This window comes from Schistocerca americana, chromosome 4 (genome assembly GCF_021461395.2).
Source record: "Schistocerca americana isolate TAMUIC-IGC-003095 chromosome 4, iqSchAmer2.1, whole genome shotgun sequence".
NCBI lineage: Eukaryota > Metazoa > Arthropoda > Insecta > Orthoptera > Acrididae > Schistocerca > Schistocerca americana.
The window spans coordinates 152,812,521-152,835,695 of NC_060122.1; positions in this window are offsets into that span (position 1 = coordinate 152,812,521).

The window sequence follows — 23,175 nt, forward strand, 5'->3', positions numbered from 1 at the left end:
TACTTTAAGTGTCTCATTTCCTAATCTAATTCCCTCAGCATCACCCGACTAAATTCGACTACATTCCATTATCCTCGTTTTGCTTTTGTTGATGTTCATCTTATATCCTTCTTTCAAGATACTGTCCATTCCGTTAAACTGCTCTTCCAAGTCCTTTGCTGTCTCTGACAGAATTACAATGTCACAATGTTCTAAATGGTTCATATTTATGTTCTAAATTTATTTTAGTGCTGCAAATTTGATTGTTTTGTACAGTACGGTTCGCCGTTCCAGTGTCTTCTTAGAGACCACGTTAAGCGTGATGCTGGAATAACGACGTGGATGAGATAGTTTTTTGTTCCTATCAGTATGACTGATATCGACGAGTACCCTTGCCTCTCACCATTGCGTTGCTTGATTTCAGCGAGACCATTTTGGTGCTTGAGTTCGGTGAGTGTCCTTAGCAGGTGCGCCTGTCACTATCACTTAGTGAACATTTTACCCCATTACAACGGAATTATGGCGGTTGTATGGTGACACACACCGATATCAGTCACCCTAATGGGGGAGTTCAAGTGCGGCTACCGAAATCAAGCATTTTGAAGCTCCGGAGACTCACCACAATTAAGCCCGTAAGCAACATGAAACTACGCAGCATATAAGTAACTTATTTGCCAAAAATGTGTGTATTGTACAACCACATTTGAAACTCTGAAGTAACGTTTGAACATAGATATCAACAGTTAGAGCACAAAGGTTTACATTTACATCGTAAATGAAATGTAGGATCCAATGCGTCGCTTCTTAATTGCGGAAAAAGACACACTTGATGTTTGTCGATTACAGCGCCATCTACCACGAATGGGAAACACTTGGTTGAGAAAAAGGTACACATTTTCTTGGCAATAGAAATGGGAAGGGTTCCCATCTGAAAACACAAAGCTGACCCTGCCCACGGAGGAGTGGTGTATAGAAGGTGGCCAGTTGTAGCTCAGATGAAACTTCCTCTCAGATTAAAACTGTGTGCCGGACCGAGACTCGAACTCTCGACCTTTGTCTTTCGCGGGCAAGTGCTCTACCAACTGAGCTACCGAAGCACGACTCACGCCCCGTCCTCACAACTTTACTTTTGCCAGTACCTCGTCTCCTACCTTCCAAACTTTACAGAAACTCTCCCTCGAACCTTGCAGAACTAGCACTCGTGAAAGAAAGGATATTGCGGAGATATGGCTTAGCCACAGCCTGGGGGACGTTTCCAGAATTCTGTAGCTCACATGTCTCCTTCACTAATATTAACTTTTCATCTAAAACACTTTTTTCGTACGGTGCGTCATTTTCGAGACATTTCGTTGTCTCAAGTTAAAACGAACACCCTGTGTATAAAGGGTGCGACAAAACGTCTTGTAATTTAAAATTAAAATAAAAACAGGTGTATCAAAAGAAGCCGTATTATCTTGAATAATATCAGTGGAGTGGGCAGTTTTGTTTTTATGTGTAGTAGTTAGTTTCATATACAATGGATGGTTTGTGCGATTAGTCGTAATGATGTTAAAGCAACAACAGGGATTGAATAGCACATTGGATACGTGGAGCTGATATTCAGCTAGTGCAAACTGTACTCTGCAACGAATTCCAACTATGTTGTGTACGGTTGAAGAACGCGCGTAGGCTGTGGAATCATTTCTGATAAAAGCTGACGCTACCCAGCGTGCTTTCCATAGATGCGTCCACATTTTCAGATCGGATAATCGTTAGCTTATCGTTATCAAACTTTACAGCAAGTTGTGACTTGGTAAAAAAGATGTTCGAACTCCAGAAATCATTAATGTTAATTTCGGCAGTCTCCAAACATATCTGCTCGAGAACATGATCGAGGTCTTCTGTTACGTCATCTGAGTGTCCGTCGAATTTTGCAACAGGATTTTCAATTTCATCCGTACAAGATGGTTGTTGTTCAACAATTATTTGAAAGTGATTTACGTCAGTCGTGCGAGGTCATGCGCAAATATCCTTGATAACGTGTCTGAAGATGATGTGGCGCTTTGCAGTGATGAAACACATTTCTGATTATCGGGGTGCGTTAATCATCAAATTCCCGACACTGGAGTGGACAGGACCCTTGCGAACTTCATGAAAAACCACTACATGACGACTGTATTAGATGGTGTGCGGTTGGAAAAGTCAGGATAAATGGTCTTTACTTTTTTGAAAAGGGTGGTGGTACTGTGACAGTAAACACTCAACGATACATTTACATTATCAGCACTTCTTTGTACTAAAATTCTATGCGCTGCAATTCTACAAGTAAGGCAGGATGTGTCACCGATAATACAGGTCACATTTCTCTTCGACTGCAGGGACAGATGATTCCATGACTCTTAATTTCTGCGTCTGGCAGCATTTCCCAACACCTCGATCACCGGACCTTACTCACTGTGGTCTTCTTTAATGGGGACATTTTACGGCTGATGTGTTAAATATCGGTCGAGGACCTGGCCACCCATAAGAAATGCAGTACCGGAAGAAACTGGTCGCATTCCTGGGGAAATAGTCGTTAAAGTGACGCAGAATTTCGGATCCATTCAGCTATGCAACGATAGAAGAGGAAACCACTTGACTGATACGTTGTTTAAAAATGAAGAATTTTTATTGTATCGATACGATCCGCATTAACACAGTTTCTTTATCCATCATTTTGATTTGCAGCTCCTTGTATTGGTCTTGTTTGCAGTCACAATTGTTGGATGTGAGGTCCGCCAGTTATGCAGAAGACCGTGTTTCAACAAATAACGTAGTAAAACAGTTTTCACTTTTCACTTCACCAGAACACACTACGTCATTTGTGGAAAATACTTGTTATAGCTACGTGTGCATCACAACACCACAGCATGATGCGGAGAATGGAAGTGGTTGCCACAGGAAAACATGACAAGCTACCAGTAGTAATTAACACACAAGTGATCCAGAAAATTCATGCACACCAAATGTACAGAATAAATAAAAGCGAAAACCCACGAAGATGGCACAGTGGTGCCGAAACATGTTTGGGTACTGAGAAAAACGGCGTTCAGCATAACTAGCGGACCTCGCATCCAACAGTTTCTTTATTTTTATTTCTTTGTTATTATTTGTTTTTTATTTGAATTAAATTAGAGAGGATATTTCCTCACACCCTGTACATGTACAGACACAACGAATTTACAGGTTAATGTTTAAAATTTGACAACCAGGTCGCAGCACTCGGTGACACTTCGTGTAAGCCTTTCACAGCACCTTTTAAAGCGTGGAGCGGGCAGCTCTTCACAAAACGTCTTATGTACACGCATATCCGAAAGAACAGACATGTTGACGATCCACAGCTGTACGAAATATTTCCAAATTTATTCGCTGCGTGTATAATTCCTTGACATCAGCTGTATTAGATGTACATCTACTGCCCAATAGTGTTGCGATATGGCACCAAACTCGTTACTTCACTGCGAGGTGGCACATCTACAGGATGTTTCAGATACAGTGTGTTCCTCTGAAACTTTCAAAATGATAGGGGACAGGAATATTTATTCACGTAGGTCCACATACGAAACGTTACACTTTCTGCAAGGTTATACACATATTTTACTGAGTTATTTTCCAGAGAGTTACAGCGAAGAGATATAATTTCTTAAACAGAACTTTAGCTTTTTCTGTCAAGTAGCTGCCGGCCGCTGTGGCCGAGCGGTTCTAGGCGCTTCAGTCTGGAACCGCGCGACCACTACGGTCGCAGGTTCGAATCCTGCCTCGGGCATGGATGTGTGTGATGTCCTTAGGTTAGTTAGGTTTAAGTAGCTCTAAGTTCTTGGCGACTGATGACCTCAGATGTTAAGTCACATAGTGCTCAGAGCCAGTTGAACAACTTTTTGTCAAGTATCTGATGTAAAAGTCAATTTTAAAAAAATGTGTGAATTCCTAAGGGACCAAACCGCTGAGGACATCGGTCCCTAGACTTACACACTACTTAAACTAACTTATGCTAAGAACAACACACACACACACACACACACACACACACACACACACACACACACACACACACACACCCATGCCCGAGGGAGGACTCGAATCTCCGGCGGGAGGGGCCGCATAGCCCGTAACATGGCGCCTCAAACCACGAGGCTACTCCGCGAGGCAAAATCAATTTAAACCACATTTCTAACGTGTTGAGTTTGGCAGCTAGAAAACTTCAGTGTTACGGTTGATGAAACATGGTGTACATAATACTTAGTTGTGTGCAGATGGATGGCTCAAATGGCTCTGAGCACTATGGGACTTAACTTCTGAGGTCATCAGTCCCCTAGAACTTAGAACTACTTAAAGCTAACTAACCTAAGGACATCACACACATCCATGCCCGAGGCAGGATTCGAACCAGCGGCCGTAGCGCTGGCGCGGTTCCAGACTGTAGCGCCTAGAACCGCTCGGGCACCCCGGCCGGCTGCAGATGGACGTTCTGGTGTCGCAATGATGATGTAAGTGAGGTGGTGAAGTCTGTGGCAATGTTTGTGAATGCACAGCACAATCCGCCTTCTAAATGACCTGCGGACGGGATGTAATGTCGCCGGTGTCACGGAGCGAGAGGCTTTCTCGATGGCTGTTAAATGTCAATTTCGGTTAGACTGCAGACTGTTGCCTTACACGACTGTGTACACAACAGGTTGGGCCGCACAAACAAATGGGGTTCAGTGTGCCGTCGAAACTGACGTAGAATTAACGTACGTTGCTGATGCTCGGCGAATGCCGACACGATGGCAGTGAGGTTAGCCAAGCCGTATGCCGCGAGATATCCTCTTCGAAGAGCTCCGGCAGCCATTGCGTCCTTATGCGCTGACTTTGGGAAACAAGTAGTTTGAGAACGGGCAACAGTAACAGTCGAACATCGGCAAGAAGTGAGGATGTGGTGCTGCTGTTTGTTTTGCCTACATTACACCACGTTCCTCGTGTCAACTTACGAGATGGTGCTCAATTCACTTCCATGAGTCTTACATCTGTGTAGCGTATAGTACAGGGTCACGGGTTTCACCATTACCATCCGTCACTGACACACGGGCACGGTAGCAAAGAGTGTTCGGTCGGAGGGTTTATTGCCCTCTGTAATAAAAAAACTGACTTAATTGATCAACAACGAACTTCAACGGATGTCTTATGACGTCCGCCCCGAGCAGATTCAACGAACAAGAGCGAACAAACTGAGATTAAAAAAAAAATAAAAAAATACAGGAACTGGGAATGGACGTTCATTTATTCCACTCCGGTCGCATTATAAATTGTTCCGTTCTCTGGGGAATCCTCGTTTACAAATTACGGTGCGGTCATCTGTCATAATATGCATTACTGAGCCACAGTAATTCTACGTTACGTCCTGTCGATCGTCAACGATCGGTTCACACTTATTCGCAGGTACACTGACAGGTAAGGTGTATCGAGGTTTTATCGTTGCCAATTTAGGTGCTCTTGAAAATTTCCGTCCAAACATTAGCGAACGTATGTGGATCCAGCACTATGGTCACTCACTCCATTCTGCGTGTGATATTGTCCAAGAACCGAACAACAGATTCCCTGGAAAATGGTCGGAGCGTAGTGGTCCTCAGGAATGTACCGCATGGTCGCCTGATTTATTTCCAGTACATTTCTTTTTGTGGGGATGTCTAAAGAACAGTGTTTATGCGACTGAATCCACAATCCCAGATGACTTCAAACAGCGTATTCAGTAAGCCTGTCACTCCGTGACGCCGACGACGTTACATCCCGTCCGCCAGGTCGTTTAGAAGGCGCCTTGTGTTGTGCATTCAGGAATATGGGCATACATTTGAACAAATGGGTTCAAATGGCTCTGAGCACTATGGGACTTAACAGCTATCGTCATCAGTCCCCTTGAACTTAGAACTACTTAAACCTAACTAACCTAAGGACATCACACAACACCCAGTCATCACGAGGCAGAGGAAATCCCTGACCCCGCCGGGAATCGAACCCGGGAACCCGGGCGCGGGAAGCGAGAACGCTACCGCACGACCACGAGTACATTTGAACACCTCTTTTACATCAACATTCTGTCACCAGACGACCCATCTGCACACAGCCAAGAAAGGTTCATCTCTAGCAAGAAGCCATATGGTTGCATATTTCTGAATCTCAACTGCAGATTTTTCAGCGCTCATTTAACTTTAGGTCTCTGTATCTCAAAATGAACAAAAAAATAGTTCAAATGGCTCTGAGCACTATGGGACTTAACTGCTGAGGTCATCAGTCCCCTAGAACTTAGAACTACTTAAACCTAACTAACCTAAGGACATTACACACAGCCATGCCCGAGGCAGGATTCGAACCTGCGACAGTAGCGGTCGCGCGGTTCCAGACTGTAGCGCCTGGAAACGCTCGGCCACTCCGGCCGGCAAAATGAACAAAAATGGACTTGTACCACTACTGAAATAAGCCCTTCATATGCATCCTCCCCTAACAATCTGAAGATTTCTAGTTTCCAAACTAAACGTGGTATAAATGTGATTTGAATTTATTTATATACAGCTGGTTTAAACACATCAGATACACGATAGAAAAATCTAGCGTTCTATTTAAGAAATTGTGTCCCATTGCTGAAACTCTCTGGAAAATAATTCAGTATACTACTCTCATATCACCGCAAAAGTATATTGCTGGTTTAAACACATCAGATACACGATAGAAAAAGCTAGCGTTCTATTTAAAAAATTGTGTCCCATTGCTGAAACTCTCTGGAAAGTAATTCAGTATACTACGCTCATATCCCCGCAAAAGGTTTCGTATGTGGACCTATCTCAATAAAGCTTCCTGTAATTTATTGTTTTGTAAATTACAGAGACGTACACAGTATCTGAAACACTCTATATACCCAGTAAAACTGATCTCAAGGAGAACATGCTTATTGCTTGTTCCTTCATACCAGTCATACACGCTACACTTTCACAATAACTCCATTTATATAATAATTTATTACGTCAAGATCATTTAAAAATTATAGATTCAAATCGCCGGTTTAGGCAACCGATTGCCATCTTCAAATGTGATACATCGATTAAAAGTTTCGTCATGATATACAATTCCATTTACTACTTACATATATGCAGTTATATTTGCTATAGACAGTTTTTCATAATTATAACCTAAAACCACAGTCGGTTGTTGCAGGTAATATCGCCATGAAACGTTAGAAGGCGAAAATTGGCTAAAACCTAAGTGAATAGCGCAAAAATCCTGAATTCAGATTCGCCAGGATGAGTTCGATGCCAATGTAGTGGCGTATTTTAATAAAGAACTCGATCATATCTAGAGAGGTTATAGTAGATTCCGAATGTGATAGTCTGCGTAAAATCAAGTATCAAAAGTTGGTTGAGTCTTCCAAGCGGATGCTTTCCATCCGTCAGGTGCTGCGCTTACACAAATCTTCGGAGGCACTATTGGGACACTACAGGGTACTTGATCTATGTCCAATACGGCTTATGTGAAGGACATTGCAATCAGCGAATAAACGTGATGCATTTCGTGCAGTTGTGGATCGTCAGCAGTGGTCTATCCTTTCAGATATGCTCGTAAATAAGACATGTTGCGGAGAACTGCCAGATACACAGTTTTAGAGGTACTCTGAAAGACGCATGAAATGTCTCCGAGTGCTGAAACCTGGCATAAGCACCTTCTGCGGTTTTGGTTCGCATTCAAATTTAGTCTAATAGTTTTGAACGGTCACTTGTGGTTCCATCCTCTACAACAGAGCAAAAAGCGGTGGTCGCAATGCACTCCAAAGTTGTGCAGTCACGTTCTATGGGGTTGCTTGCCCACGATTTCCTTAGAGAAGATTGAATCGTCTGGAGTGTCAGAAATGTTAAAGGTTATTAAGAACGTCGCCCTGTTGTTAATTACGCCATGAACTGTAGATATCGACTGCGAAATATGTGGGAAACCTCCTCAAGGAAAGGGATGGTTTTACTGCCACCCTTTATGCCATCCCCTGAGCCCTTTTGAAGTCGATTCTGAGCGACAATCTGTCTGAAGTGTTTTCCCTGGCCACCCATAAGAAAACGCTTGTTTTCAGCTCTGGGCCTTCTGGTACACTGCCATCGTGAGGCGTCAAATGAAGGGATGATTTGTGGATAAATGGGGTGTGGCTACCTTCCCATCGTGTGACACACCGACCGTGGCATTGGATAGAATAATGGTGAAATTTGGTGGCAATATGACATCAATAACCTGCCTTATATCCACACGAACTTCTGGCCCTGGCCTTTTCCCGCACGTATCGGCACCTTGCTCTTTGAAGCATTGCAGAGCCCGAGGGTGGCGGCGCAGCGCCATAGTTTTACACTATTAAACCTTTGAGCAAAATTTCGAATTTGTACGTCGCAATGAGAGGTAATTACAGAATTTCGAAAAAAGTGATCCTTTAATTGTATTGTGCAGAGTAGTACCCATACGCTGATGCTGGCATGGAAGCATGTATGGTATCACATATCAGTACCACTACATGGGTGTCGTAGTTTACAACGGAATTGCATGTTGACGTCAGATGCCGATAGCGGTTGAGGGGGATCCAGTGGACCCAATGGCGCTTGTCCGCTGGGCCACGCCTTCACAAGCTATGTACCACGAGTGCCCTCTATTGCCACGATATAGGACGGCCGGCAGCAGCCAGACAACCCACTCGCTCTTGGAACCTCTTCACAACGACATACTCCACACACGCAACATGGTCACAGCTCTGACTCCATCGTTCCTGCTTTAGTTCAGAGACACTCTTCCTTGTTGACAATGAGAGCTGGACTCTATTTCTTGATGCATTATTTTTAAGAAGTCTTCGTACGCTTGGAGAAATATAAGTAAATATTCTGTTTAGAGTGTTAACTTGCTCGCTAATCATTCCTGCACCTGTCCAACTTTCCTACGATTACCGTTGCCGAACCACTCTATAGCCCAAAACTCCTGAACATTGCGTACAAAGTCGCACACAACATGTTGTGCCAACATTTAGCCATCTTCAAATCTTCACATTAACTTCTTCCTGTTCTGTCTTCTTTTTGTTTGGTTTCTGCTGTTACTTATTGTCTTCTGTGTCCACAGCTTTTGCCTTGCTTGTGTTCTTTCTGTTCTATGTTCCGAGGTTGCTGCTTTTGCAACTCTTCTTTTTTCTCTGTGCTATTTTTGCTTTTCGCTGCTTGGCTTTTTACGTTGCTTCACTGATCTTGGTTCCTAAGTCGCAGTCGCCCGCTACGTCTTCTGCAGTTGATCTAACTCAGTTTATTCAGTTTCAGAATCAACAAGTGGCGCAACTGCTGGTCGTAATGAGTCACTTCATGACGCCGCAGTTGACGTCACACAAGACACCGAAACCAAGGGCAACGCAACCGCCTATACCGCCTGCGTATGTGCCGCCAGTTCGTCAGTTTGATGAGAGGAGACTAGACAGAGCATGTTGCACAATTCAGTACGCACGTCGCAGCCCAGATACTGACAAACATTCTTATCTCTTGGCCAAGTGGGAGTCACTATAGGCTTTGCGACAAACTATTGCACACGCTTAACAAAGTGTTACGAGGTTGGGGTTCAAGTGGCTGCTGCCCTTACAGATTCTTTAGATTGCGTAAACAACAAGGACAGTCATACCATCAGTAGGTGAATTGCAAGGCCTTACTACATGCTGTAAATTCAAATGTGGATGTGGCAAATGCTACAGTGATGCAATGATTCATGATGCCATTACGCACAATGTAGCTGAATATTGATCTTTCAAACAGATTCTTAATGCCAGACCCTTCCTTGCATAAAGTTCTGTAGATTCTAGACTATAACGATTCCTGCGAAAGCGCAGCAGACAGTTTTGAGGTAGCGCCTGTTTGTATGTAGCCGCTCGGAAGCAACAGCCCGGCCGGCCACAGCCTCACGTAAACACATGTCGCGCCCGGCACAACGTGTGAAGTCGTGCCCTCGCTGTAATACGGCACATGATCGCCGATCAGGCCTCTCGTGTGAAGCGACTTGGTGTTTTTTTTTTTTTTTTAGCAAAGGGGGCATGTGCTTACAGAAAAGTGAGCTACCTCTTCCTGCTACTTCCTCACGCAAGTCCTAGTCACAAACCGTGTTCAATGTGTTTTCGAAGCCCCACGGTGTTAGTGCGAAACAGCAGTGTAACATCCGTTCAGGAAAGGCCCCCAACTCGTCTGCAGTGCTACGTGAAGGCAAAAAACTTTTTGTACCTCTAACTGTTGCTGGAATATCAGTCCGTTTGCAACTTGACACTCGAGCTTCAATGACTCTGCTCTGTCGAAGGTCTTACGAATTGTTTTGCAAATCTAAGCCGTTCACATCGCGCCATACGCCTAAGGCGTATAACGGCCAAGACATTCCTGTCTTAGACACTTGCAGCCTCCCTGCCAGTTTTCGAAATTTGACGAAGACAATGACATTCACAGAGCTTTTCTCCCGAGACAGTGCTAGCATTTTTGTTCTAGACGTTTCTAATTTGTTTGGATTAACCATTCTCGACAATGTACTTTCTGTTTTTTCCTTTAATCCTCGGGACAGTGTTGCTAAGTTATGTACAGAATTTCAGGATTTGTTTTTTGGGGGTTTGGCCAAAGCCAATAATTTTGTTGCCCATGTCACAATGGAGGACAATGCACAGCCACGTTTTGTTAGAACTCGACCTGTCCGCTATGCTCTTCGAGAACAGGTGGCTCAGGAACTTCCTGCTTTGCAAGACAGTGGGGTGTTAGCGTCCATTAATCCCCGTCAGTGGGCGTCCGCTCTTGTTATTGTAAAGAAGCCATCCGATAGACTCCGGCTGTGCGCCGATATTAAGAAAACTGTGAGGCCTCAAACAGTCATTGACAGTTATCCCATGCCTCGCCCAAAAGAACTGGTAGATGAATTGGGTGAAGGTCGTTACTATTCCAAAATTGATTTACGCGAGGCTTACTTGCAAATCCCTCTGGATGAACAGTCGCAAACAAGTTTTTGTCACTAACACTCATCGGCATCTCTTCAAATTTTTGAGACTGTCGTTTGGGAGTGCTTCCAAACACTCCATGTTTCTGCTCTTTCTGGAGCAGCTGACTGAAAGAGTTCCTTCTTGCTAGAATTATTTAGAAGACATAGGAAAGCGTTTCTGAAGAAGAGAAATTTGTTAACATCGAGTATTGATTTAAGTGTCAGGAAGTCATTTCTGAAAGTATTTGTATGGAGTGTAGCCATGTATGGAAGTGAAACATGGACGGTAAATAGTTTGGACAAGAAGAGAATAGAAGCTTTCGAAATGTGGTGCTACAGAAGAATGCTGAAGATTAGATGGGTAGATCACATAACTAATGAGGAGGTACTGAATAGGATTGGGGAGGAGTTTGTGGCACAACTTGACCAGAAGAAGGGATCGGTTGGTAGGACATGTTCTGAGGCATCAAGGGATCACCAATTTAGTATTGGAGGGCAGAGTGGAGGGTAAAAATCGTAGGGGGAGACCAAGAGATGAATACACTAAGCAGATTCAGAAGGATGTAGGTTGCAGTAAGTACTGGGAGATGAAGAAGCTTGCACAGGATAGAGTAGCATGGAGAGCTGCATCAAGCCAGTCTCAGGACTGAAGACCACAACAACAACAACAACAGTCCTCTCAGGTCGCACTCCTGGAGAAACATTACCAATCTTCGCACTCCGTTTCAAGAGGTCTCAGCAAATGTAACAGAGACATATGTGTGTTTTTCAGTCTGAGTTTGAGTGCTTGGGACATACCATTAATAGTCAGAGTGTTCGCCCATTGCAGTCACATTTGCTTCCCATCTGTGACGATCCACCCTCAAGCATTGTGCAGGATCTACACTGTGTTATGGAAGCCCAGATATTTCACCTGGTTTATTCCTAACGCCTCTCAAATCGCGGCTCCCTTGTGCAAGAAAATGTTTCTTTTGTATCATCTCAAGAGTGTCAGTCTGCTTGCCAGAAGTGAAGGATGCTCTGCTCAGTTGTCGATGATTTGTTTACTTTGATCCAGCCAAACCTGCGGTCTTGGCTATGAATGTTTCCTCTTACGGCATAAATGCAGTTTTTTTCGCATAAATTTGGTGCTGTTGACAGGCTGATTGCCTTTGCTCGAAAGTTATTGAGTAAAGCTCATTCTAATTATTTGCAAATTGAAAAGGACGCTCTCGTCATTGTCTATGGTGTCACTAAATTTCATCAAAATCCTTTGGCGGAAAATTTTACGTGGTCACTGATCATATACGCACAGCGCTGAAGATACAAAGCTTGGCTCTTCTTTTCCAAATTGTTAATGTGAGATTGCGTGTCGGACCACTTATAAGTATGCCAACGCAGATACTCTTTCTCGCCTCCCTGGTGGCCCAGATCCAACATTTGAAGAGTCCTCTGCTTTTTGTTGCCACACTGATGAACAAGACACAGATTCTTTGCATAGCTTTCCGCTTAATCACCGACAAATTCATCTACATCTACATCTACATTTATACTCCGCAAGCCACCCAACGGTGTGTGGCGGAGGGCACTTTACGTGCCACTGTCATTACCTCCCTTTCCTGTTCCAGTCGCGTATGGTTCGCGGGAAGAACGACTGTCTGAAAGCCTCCGTGCGCGCTCTAATCTCTCTAATTTTACATTCGTGATCTCCTCGGGAGGTATAAGTAGGGGGAAGCAATATATTCGATACCTCATCCAGAAACGCACCCTCTCGAAACCTGGCGAGCAATCTACACCGCGATGCAGAGCGCCTCTCTTGCAGAGTCTGCCACTTGAGTTTATTAAACATCTCCGTAACGCTATCACGGTTACCAAATAACCCTGTGACGAAACGCGCCGCTCTTCTTTGGATCTTCTCTATCTCCTCCGTCAAACCGATCTGGTACGGATCCCACACTGATGAGCAATACTCAAGTATAGGTCGAACGAGTGTTTTGTAAGCCACCTCCTTTGTTGATGGGCTACATTTTCTAAGCACTCTCCCAATGAATCTCAACCTCGTACCCGCCTTACCAACAATTAATTTTATATGATCATTCCACTTCAAATCGTTCCGCACGCATACTCTCAGATATTTTACAGAAGTAACTGCTACCAGTGTTTGTTCCGCTATCATATAATCATACAATAAAGGATCCTTCTTTCTATGTATTCGCAATACATTACATTTGTCTATGTTAAGGGACAGTTGCCACTCCCTCCACCAAGTGCCTATCCGCTGCAGATCTTCCTGCATTTCACTACAATTTTCTAATGCTGCAACTTCTCTGTATACTACAGCATCATCCGCGAAAAGCCGCTTGGAACTTCTGACACTATCTACTAGGTCATTTATATATATTGTGAAAAGCAATGGTCCCATAACACTCCCCTGTGGCACGCCAGAGGTTACTTTAACGTCTGTAGACGTCTCTCCATTGATAACAACATGCTGTGTTCTGTTTGCTAAAAACTCTTCAATCCAGCCACACAGCTGGTCTGATATTCCGTAGGCTCTTACTTTGTTTATCAGGCGACAGTGCGGAACTGTATCGAACGCCTTCCGGAAGTCAAGAAAAATAGCATCTACCTGGGAGCCTGTATCTAATATTTTCTGGGTCTCATGAACAAATAAAGCGAGTTGGGTCTCACACGATCGCTGTTTCCGGAATCCATGTTGATTCCTACATAGTAGATTCTGGGTTTCCAAAAACGACACGATACTCGAGCAAAAAACATGTTCTAAAATTCTACAACAGATCGACGTCAGAGATATAGGTCTATAGTTTTGTGCATCTGCTCGACGACCCTTCTTGAAGACTGGGACTACCTGTGCTCTTTTCCAATCATTTGGAACCCTCCGTTCCTCTAGAGACTTGCGGTACACGGCTGTTAGAAGGGGGGCAAGTTCTTTCGCGTACTCTGTGTAGAATCGAATTGGTATCCCGTCAGGTCCAGTGGACTTTCGTCTATTGAGTGATTCCAGTTGCTTTTCTATTCCTTGGACACTTATTTCGATGTCAGCCATTTTTTCGTTTGTGCGAGGATTTAGAGAAGGAACTGCAGTGCGGTCTTCCTCTGTGAAACAGCTTTGGAAAAAGGTGTTTAGTATTTCAGCTTTACGCGTGTCATCCTCTGTTTCAATGCCATCATCATCCCGGAGTGTCTGGATATGCTGTTTCGAGCCACTTACTGATTTAACGTAAGACCAGAACTTCCTAGGATTTTCTGTCAAGTCGGTACATAGAATTTTACTTTCGAATTCACTGAACGCTTCACGCATAGCCCTCCTTACGCTAACTTTGACATCGTTTAGCTTCTGTTTGTCTGAGAGGTTTTGGCTGCGTTTAAACTTGGAGTGAAGCTCCGAGGCCATAGCAGCGGAACCTGATATGCAGATTCTATTGCATTACATTCGCACTGATTGGATGTGTTCAGTTGGACAGATTGTGGTTTGCCAGCATTTTGTCTGTTGGCACGACCTTGCATTTCACCACGGTGTCATTTTGCTTCCCACCGATAATGACCAGTGACGTGTGTGGTATCCCAGTCCCTCCAGCAAGACGACCATCATTTGTTGCACCAACTCCACTGGTGCGTCGTTCGCACTAAGCAGTTGGCGTGACGTCCTTGCACTTTTAATGGTCTGGATGCACAAAACGAACATCTAACTTCTCAGTGCCTAGCCTGTGCTGAATATCTGTCAGCCCCACCTCAGTATTTCTTCAATTGTCAAAATATTAAACGCCTTGACAAAGTCTGCACTTGGATTACTGGAATACACGTTGGCGCTTTCAGCAGTTTTCTTTCGTGGTTCCTGTGTACTCCACTATGGCTTGTTCCACAATCCAGGCCTCATCGTTGATTTTTCGCCTCGAGGAATTGAATGAAAAGACGACGACTGAAACGGATCTCCATTTGTTGCCGCCGAGTTCGACAGTTTTGCATCGCCTCTGGCATCAGCCAAATGACAAGTCCACCGTTCAGTCTGCACTCCAGTGGGTAAGCTGAACACTTTGTACGAACGTTTAAGCAACAGATGGACAAACCTTCATGCCTCTCACATATGGGATCGAGGTTTGGTGGTCTTATCATCTTCCTACTGCTTCGAGCAATGCAAAGGACGATCTCAGGCGGATCTGTTACTTGGACGGCGCCACTGCACCTTGCTTCAGTTGCAGCACCCACCATGTCGGGTGGCACCCAGACAGGCAAAGTATCACACTAACTATTCGGTCCTTTACATATTGTATGACCGACAGAGGCGATGGCAGCGAGTCACCATTCTACACTACTGGCCATTAACATTGCTACACCACGAAGATGACGTGCTACAGACGCGAAATTTAACCGACAGGAAGAAGATGCTGTGATATACAAATGAATAGCTTTTCAGAGCATTCACACAAGGTTGGCGCCAATGGCGACACCTACAGTGTGCTGACATGAGGAAAGTTTCCAACCGATTTCTCATACACAAACAGCTGTTGACCGGCGTTGCCTGGTGAAACGTTGTTGTGATGTCTCGTGTAAGGAGGAGAAATGCGTACCATCACGTTTCCGACTTTGATAATGGTCGGATTGTAGCCTATCGCGATTGCGGTTTATCGTATGGCGACATTGCTGCTCGCGTTGGTCGAGATCCAATGACTATTAGCAGAATATGGAATAGGTATTCCATATCCATAATATGTTGAGAGGCCAGACAAACGTGTGGTTCCTTATGAGGGGCAGCAGCCTTTTCAGTAGTTGCAAGGGCAACAGTCTGGATGATTGACTGATCTGGCCTTGTAACAATAACCAAAACGGCCTTGCTGTGCTGGTACTGCGAACGGCTGAAAGCAAGGGGAAACTACAGCCGTAATTTTTCCCGAGGGCATGCAGCTTTACTGTATGATTAAATGATGATGGCGTCCTCTTGGGTAAAATATTCCGGAGGTAAAATAGTCCCCCATTCAGATCTCCGGGCGGAGACTACTCAGGAGGATGTGATTATCAGGAGAAAGAAAACTGGCGTTCTACGGATCGGAGCGTGGAATGTCAGATCCCTTAATCGGGCCGGTAGGTTAGAAAATTTAAAAAGGGAAATGGATAGGTTGAAGTTAGATATAGTGGGAATTAGTGAATTTCGGTGGCAGGAGGAACAAGACTTCTGGTCAGGTGACTACAGGGTTATAAACACAAAATCAAATAGGGGTAATGCAGGAGTAGGTTTAATAATGAATAGGAAAATAGGAATGCGGGTAAGCTACTACAAACAGCATAGTGAACGCATTATTGTGGCCAAAATACATACGAAGCCCACACCTACTACAGTAGTACAAGTTTATATGCCAACTAGCTCTGCAGATGACGAAGAAATTGAAGAAATGTATGATGAAATAAAAGAAATTATTCAGATTGTGAAGGGAGAAGAAAATTTGATAGTCATGGGTGACTGGAATTCGAGTGTAGGAAAAGGGAGAGAAGGAAACATAGTAGGTGAATATGGATTGGGGCTAAGAAATGAAAGAGGAAGCCGCCTGGTAGAATTATGCACAGAGCGCAACATAATCATAGCTAACACTTGGTTTAAGAATCATAAAAGAAGGTTGTATACATGGAAGAACCCTGGAGATACTAAAAGGTATCAGATAGATTATATAATGGTAAGACAGAGATTTAGGAACCAGGTTTTAAATGGCAAGACATTTCCAGGGGCTGATGTGGACTCTGACCACAATCTATTGGTTATGACCTGTAGATTAAAACTGAAGAAACTGCAAAAAGGTGGGAATTTAAGATGGGACCTGGATAAACTGAAAGAACCATAGGTTGTACAGAGTTTCAGGGAGAGCATAAGGGAACAATTGACAGGAATGGGGGAAAGAAATACAGTAGAAGAAGAATGGGCAGCTTTGAGGGATGAAGTAGCGAAGGCAGCAGAGGATCAAGTAGGTAAAAAGACGAGGGCTAGTAGAAATCCTTGGGTAACAGAAGAAATATTGAATGTAATTGATGAAAGGAGAAAATATAAAAATGCAGCAAATGAAGCAGGCAAAAAGGAATACAAACGTCTCAAAAATGAGATCGACAGGAAGTGCAAAATGGCTAAGCAGGGATGGCTAGAGGACAAATGTAAGGATGTAGAGGCCTATCTCACTAGGGGTAAGATAGATACTGCCTACAGGAAAATTAAAGAGACCTTTGGAGATGAGAGAACGACTTGTATGAATATCAAGAGCTCAGATGGAAACCCAGTTCTAAGCAAAGAAGGGAAAGCAGAAAGGTGGGAGGAGTATATAGTGGGTCTATACAAGGGCGATGTACTTGAGGACAATATTATTGAAATGGAAGAGGATGTAGATGAAGATGAAATGGGAGATATGATACTGCGTGAAGAGTTTGACAGAGCACTGAAAGACCTGAGTCGAAACAAGGCCCCCGGAGTAGACAACATTCCATTGGAACTACTGACGGCCTTGGCAGAGCCAGTCCTGACAAAACTCTACCATCTGGTGAGCAAGATGTATGAAACAGGCGAAATACCCTCAGACTTCAAGAAGAATATAATAATTCCAATCCCAAAGAAAGCAGGTGTTGACAGATGTGAAAATTACCGAACTATCAGTTTAATAAGTCACAGCTGCAAAATACTAACCCGAATAATTTACAGACGAATGGAAAAAACTGGTAGAAGCCGACCTTGGCGAAGCTCACTTTGGATTCCATAGAAATACTGGAACACGTCAGGCAATACTGACCTTACGACTTATCTTAGATGGAAGATTAAGGAAACGCAAACCTACGTTTCTAGCATTTGTAGACTTAGAGAAAGCTTTTGACAGTGTTGACTGGAAAACTCTCTTTCAAATTCTAAAGGTGGCAGGGGTAATATACAGGGAGCGAAAGGCTATTTACAATTTGTACAGAAACCAGATGGCAGTTATAAGAGTCGAGGGACATGAAAGGGAAGCAGTGGTTGGGAAGGGAGTAAGACAGGGGTGTAGCCTCTCCCCGATGTTGTTCAATCTGTATATTGAGCAAGCAATAAAGGAAACAAAAGAAAAATTCGGAGTAGGTATTAAAATTCATAGAGAAGAAATAAAAACTTTGAGGTTCGCCGATGACATTGTTATTCTGTCAGAGACAGCAAAGGACTTGGAAGAGCATTTGAATGGCATGGACAGTGTCTTGAAAGGAGGATATAAGATGAACATCAACAATAGCAAAACGAGGATAATGGAATGTAGTCTAATTAAGTCGGGTGATGCTGAGGGAATTAGATTAGGAAATGAGACACTTAAAGTAGTAAAGGAGTTTTGCTATTTGGGGAGCAAAATAACTGATGATGGTCGAAGTAGAGAGGATATAAAATGTAGGCTGGCAATGGCAAGGAAAGCGTTTCTGAAGAAGAGAAATTTGTTAACGTCGAGTATAGATTTAAGTTCAGGAAGTCCTTTCTGAAAGTATTTGTATGGAGTGTAGCCATGTATGGAAGTGAAACATAGACGATAAATAGTTTGGACAAGAAGAGAATAGAAGCTTTCGAAATGTGGTGCTACAGAAGAATGCTGAAGATTAGATGGGTAGATCACATAACTAATGAGGAAGTATTGAATAAGATTGCGGAGAAGAGAAGTTTGTGGCACAACTTGACCAGAAGAAGGGATCGGTTGGTAGGACATGTTCTGAGGCATCAAGGGATCACCAATTTAGTATTGGAGGGCAGCGTGGAGGGTAAAAATCGCAGAGGGAGACCAAGAGATGAGTACACTAGGCAGATTCAGAAGGATGTAAGTTGCAGTAGGTACTGGGAGATGAAAAAGCTTGCACAGGATAGAGTAGCATGGAGAGCTGCATCAAACCAGTCTCAGGCCTGAAGACCACAACAACAACAACAACATGGAATCGGTGGGTTCAGGAGGGTAATACGGAACGCCGTGCTTTATCCCAACGGCCTCGTATCACTAGCAGTCGAGATGACAGGCATCTTATCCGCATGGCTGTAACGGATCGTGCAGCCACGTCTCGATCCCCGAGTCAACAGGTAGGGACGTTTGCAAGACAACAACCACTTGCACGAACAGTTCGACGACGTTTGCAGCAGCATGGACTATCAGCTCTGAGACCATGGCTGCGGTTACCCTTGACGCTGTATCACAGACAGGGGCGCCTTCGATGGTGTATTCAACGACGAACGTGGGTGCACGAATGGCAAAACCTCATTTTTTCGGATGAATCCAGGTTCTGTTTACACCATCATGATGGTCGCATCCGTGTTTGGCGACATCGCAGTGAACGCACATTGGAAGCGTGAATTCGTCATCGCCATAAGGCGTATCACCCGGCGTGATGGTATGGGATGCGACTGGTAACACGTCTCGGTCACCTCTTGTTCGCACTGATGGCACTTTGAACAGTGGACGTTACATTCCAGATGTGTTACGACCCCTGGCTGTACCCTTCATTCGATACCTGCGAAACCCACCATTTCAGAAGAATAATGCACGACTGCATGTTGCAAGTGCTGTACGGGCCTTTCTGGATACAGAAAATGTTCGACTGCTGCCCTGGCCAGCACATTCTCCAGATCTCTCACCAATGGAAAACGTCTGGTCAACGGTGGCCGAGCAATTGGCTCGTCACAATACGGTAGTCACTGCTCCTGATGAACTGTGGTATCATGTTGAAGCTGCATTGGCAACTGTACCTGTACACGCCATCCAAGCTCTGTTTGACTCAATGCCCAGGCATATCAAGGCCGTTATTACGGCCAGAGGTGATTGTTCTTGGTACTGATTTCTAGGGATCTATGCGCCCAAATTGCGTGAAAATGTTATCACATGTCAGTTCGAGTATAAAATATTTGTCCAATGAATATACGTTTATCATTTGCATTTCTTCATGGTGTATGAATTTTAATGGCCAGTAGTGTACATTTTCTTGGACGTTCTATGTTTCTCCTGCAGGGACCGAGAAGTTTGCTGAGAAGCCACGAGAACCAAGTTCGTCTATGTGAATTGCGTGATTCTCTTTCAGGCTTTGCGCTTTCAGGTTCCGTGCCTACCTGTACACAGCGGCCCTCATGCCTTCAGCTCCTGCAGGCCCCGAGCCGTCGGCGCCAATCCCAGAGCCGATGCATTTGTCGAGATGTCTCCGTTTTCGTTTGCTGCTCTGCCTCTGGATGTGGATGCGCGCCCTCTGCACATTTTGCTGCTGGTGTTCCCAGGTGGGATCAGGTCGTATGCCGGGGAGCAGGCGGGAACTGGGTACCGGTCCCAGTTTTGGCTCCCGTCTCCTCATTGCCACTTGCATCCAGACCTCACCTCTGTAGTCGTTTGCTCATCTTCACTACACGGCGACAGTCAGGAGGTTTAGGGGGGAGGGATGTTTTATCATGTATCGATACTACTCCACGGGCATCCAAGGTGGCAACGATATTGCAAGTTCCCGTCAGACACCGACAGTGATAGTGCAGGATCTGACGGATCCAAAAGAGCATCCACGCTGAGCGGTGCCTCCAGTAGCTTCCTACCATGAGCTCCGCGTGCTGCTGTGATACGGGATGGCCGACAGGAGCCGGACAGCCCACTCACACTTGGAGCCTCTTCGTACTGACACACTATGCAGACGCCGTCTAGTCGTGGCTCTGACTCCATCGTTACTGCTTAATTCAGAGAGAGTCTTCGTCGTTGACATTGAGAGCTAGACTTTATTTCTTCCTGCATTATTTTTAACGAGTGTTCACATGCTTGGAGAAATACAAGTTAGTTCGTGGGACCATCGGAATGTTACGAACAATAATTTTTTATCCACCGGTATTTCAGCTGCAATGGTGAAATTTAACGAGGACATAGTTTGAAATTTTCACTACAGAGGATATTTTGTTCGCATGTGCAGTTCTAACGAGAGAAGCATGAACTACGAAACAGAAATGACGTGCATATTATTGTCGTCAATTTGTGAAGAGCAGCGAAGCGTAGTTTGGTATTTGTGCGGGAAGGGCATAAACCGAGTGAATTTCACAGGGACTTGCGTGTCGTGTACGTGGACGACTGCATGGGCCGTAGAAATCTCTCTTCCAAGATGGCCGTGCAAACTTTAGTGATTCGCCACGCTCCAGGTGGCCAGCAACAGTTGCAACCGCGCAGAATGTCGGTGCAATCGAGGCAACAATTTTGACCGACCGGCGTCGTTCAGGCTGCGAACCTTATCGCAGCAGTTCAACATTTCCCGTGGTGCGGTGTATTATGTAGTTAGTGACACGTTGAAATTTCGTAAAGCAAGTGCCCGTCGGGTGCCTAAGAGCTTGACAGAGAACCACAAAATCAGAAAAATCGCCATATTTGCGTGGAGGGTGCTCCAGCATCCATCATACAGTTCGGACGTTACACCTTCGGAATTCATTTATTTAGTCCCTTGAAGTACTTCCTGTCCGGCTCAAGCTTCGCGACAGATGTGGAAGTGAAATGAGCAGTTCGCAGATATCTATACTCCAACCAAACAGACGTCTACGAACAGAGCATATAGAATCGGGCAATATGTTTAGAACATTGGTGAGTATGTGGAAAAGTAGGTTCAACTGTGACTTTCTTGTTTTGTTACCTATTAAACTTTTCGATAATAAAATTACTGTACGTTACTTTCCGATCTTTGCTAGTAAATCTTCAGTTTTCTGTTTCCACTTGCACGCTAATCGTTACTACTCCTGTCCCGCCAGCCGGCCGATGTGGCCGTGCGGTTCTAGGCGCTTCAGTCTGGAACCGCGTGACCGCTACGGTCGCAGGTTCGAATCCTGCCTCGCGTATGGATGTGTGTGATGTCCTTAGGTTAGTTAGGTTTAGGTAGTTCTAAGTTCTAGGGGGCTGATGACCTCAGATGTTGAGTCCCATAGTGCTCAGAGCCATTTTCCTGTCCCGCCATCCTACGTCGACAGCTGCCGCAGCACGCTGCGGCCTGCCACTCTGCACCGTTGTGTAAGAAGTCGTACACAACAGTACGGACATAAACCGGGTGTATAATCATCTTACTACTCCCTTCAACATGTCCTGTCTGCCCTCCTTGTTGATATGAATAATTTGTTGATGTCTGGAATTTGCTGGTGGTAAGTTTCTATGGGCGAAACTGAAGAGGTCACTGACACACTACTTAATCTAACTTAAACTGACGTACGCTAACGACAACATACACAGCTATGCCCGGCGGAGGATTCGAACCTCCTCGGATCGCGCGGGAAATCCGCGCGGCTGATGCCTGGAATCCTGATCACTGAATTAACTGAACCCCGTAACTACATCTACATCTACATCATACTCCGCAAGCCACCTAACTGTGCTCGACATCTATTGAGCATCCCAGAGTGCCACAGAGTGCATCTCAGAGTGCCCCAGAGAGCTACAACACTAAGAAGAATCGCTTCTCGGCTTTTGGCAAGATCAATGTGTAGTATTTGTGGCCCTTAAAAGGGCCGTTTGTTGAGAGCTGCTTTCAATGATTATAGATGGTACAATCACCAACAATGCGACAATCTTCCAAAGAAGAAGGACCACTAGCCTTCACCCATAAGTGAATACTACAATCCGAATTTATCTTACAACGTCTACGACAAGACAAAGACAAACTCCCGTGCGGAAGAAGGTACGAACCTTCACTAGCAATAATAATCTCAGAAACAGGTATAGTACGGTAAGCCAAGATTTGTCAATGTGGACGGCACTCTTGGTGCTTCGACATCTTCTGGTAAGGGTAAAAAGAACGAAGTAAGGGGAGTAGGTAAAACTACTCAATTTGTTCTTATTCATGGACCTACTTTATTTTGTGGTGCGAAGTTAAATTTTTCCTTAATGAAAGTTTCTTCTTCTTCCAGTTTGGGTAACGGATGGATAACAGTTGCTTTCGTTGCTTGCAACAATGCAGGGAGAGCCGGTTTGGAATCATTTGAAACTCGTGAAATCTTGGCTTACCGTACTATACCTGTTTCTGAGATTATTATTGCTAGTGAGGGTTCGTACCTTCTTCTGCACGGGAGTTTGTCTTTGTCTTGTCGTAGACGTTGTAAGATAAATTCGGATTGTAGTATTCACTTATGGGTGAAGGCTAGTGGTCCTTCTTCTTTGGAAGATTGTCGCATTGTTGGTGATTGTACCATCTATAATCATTGAAAGCAGTTCTCAACAAACGGCCCTTTTAAGGGCCACAAATACTACA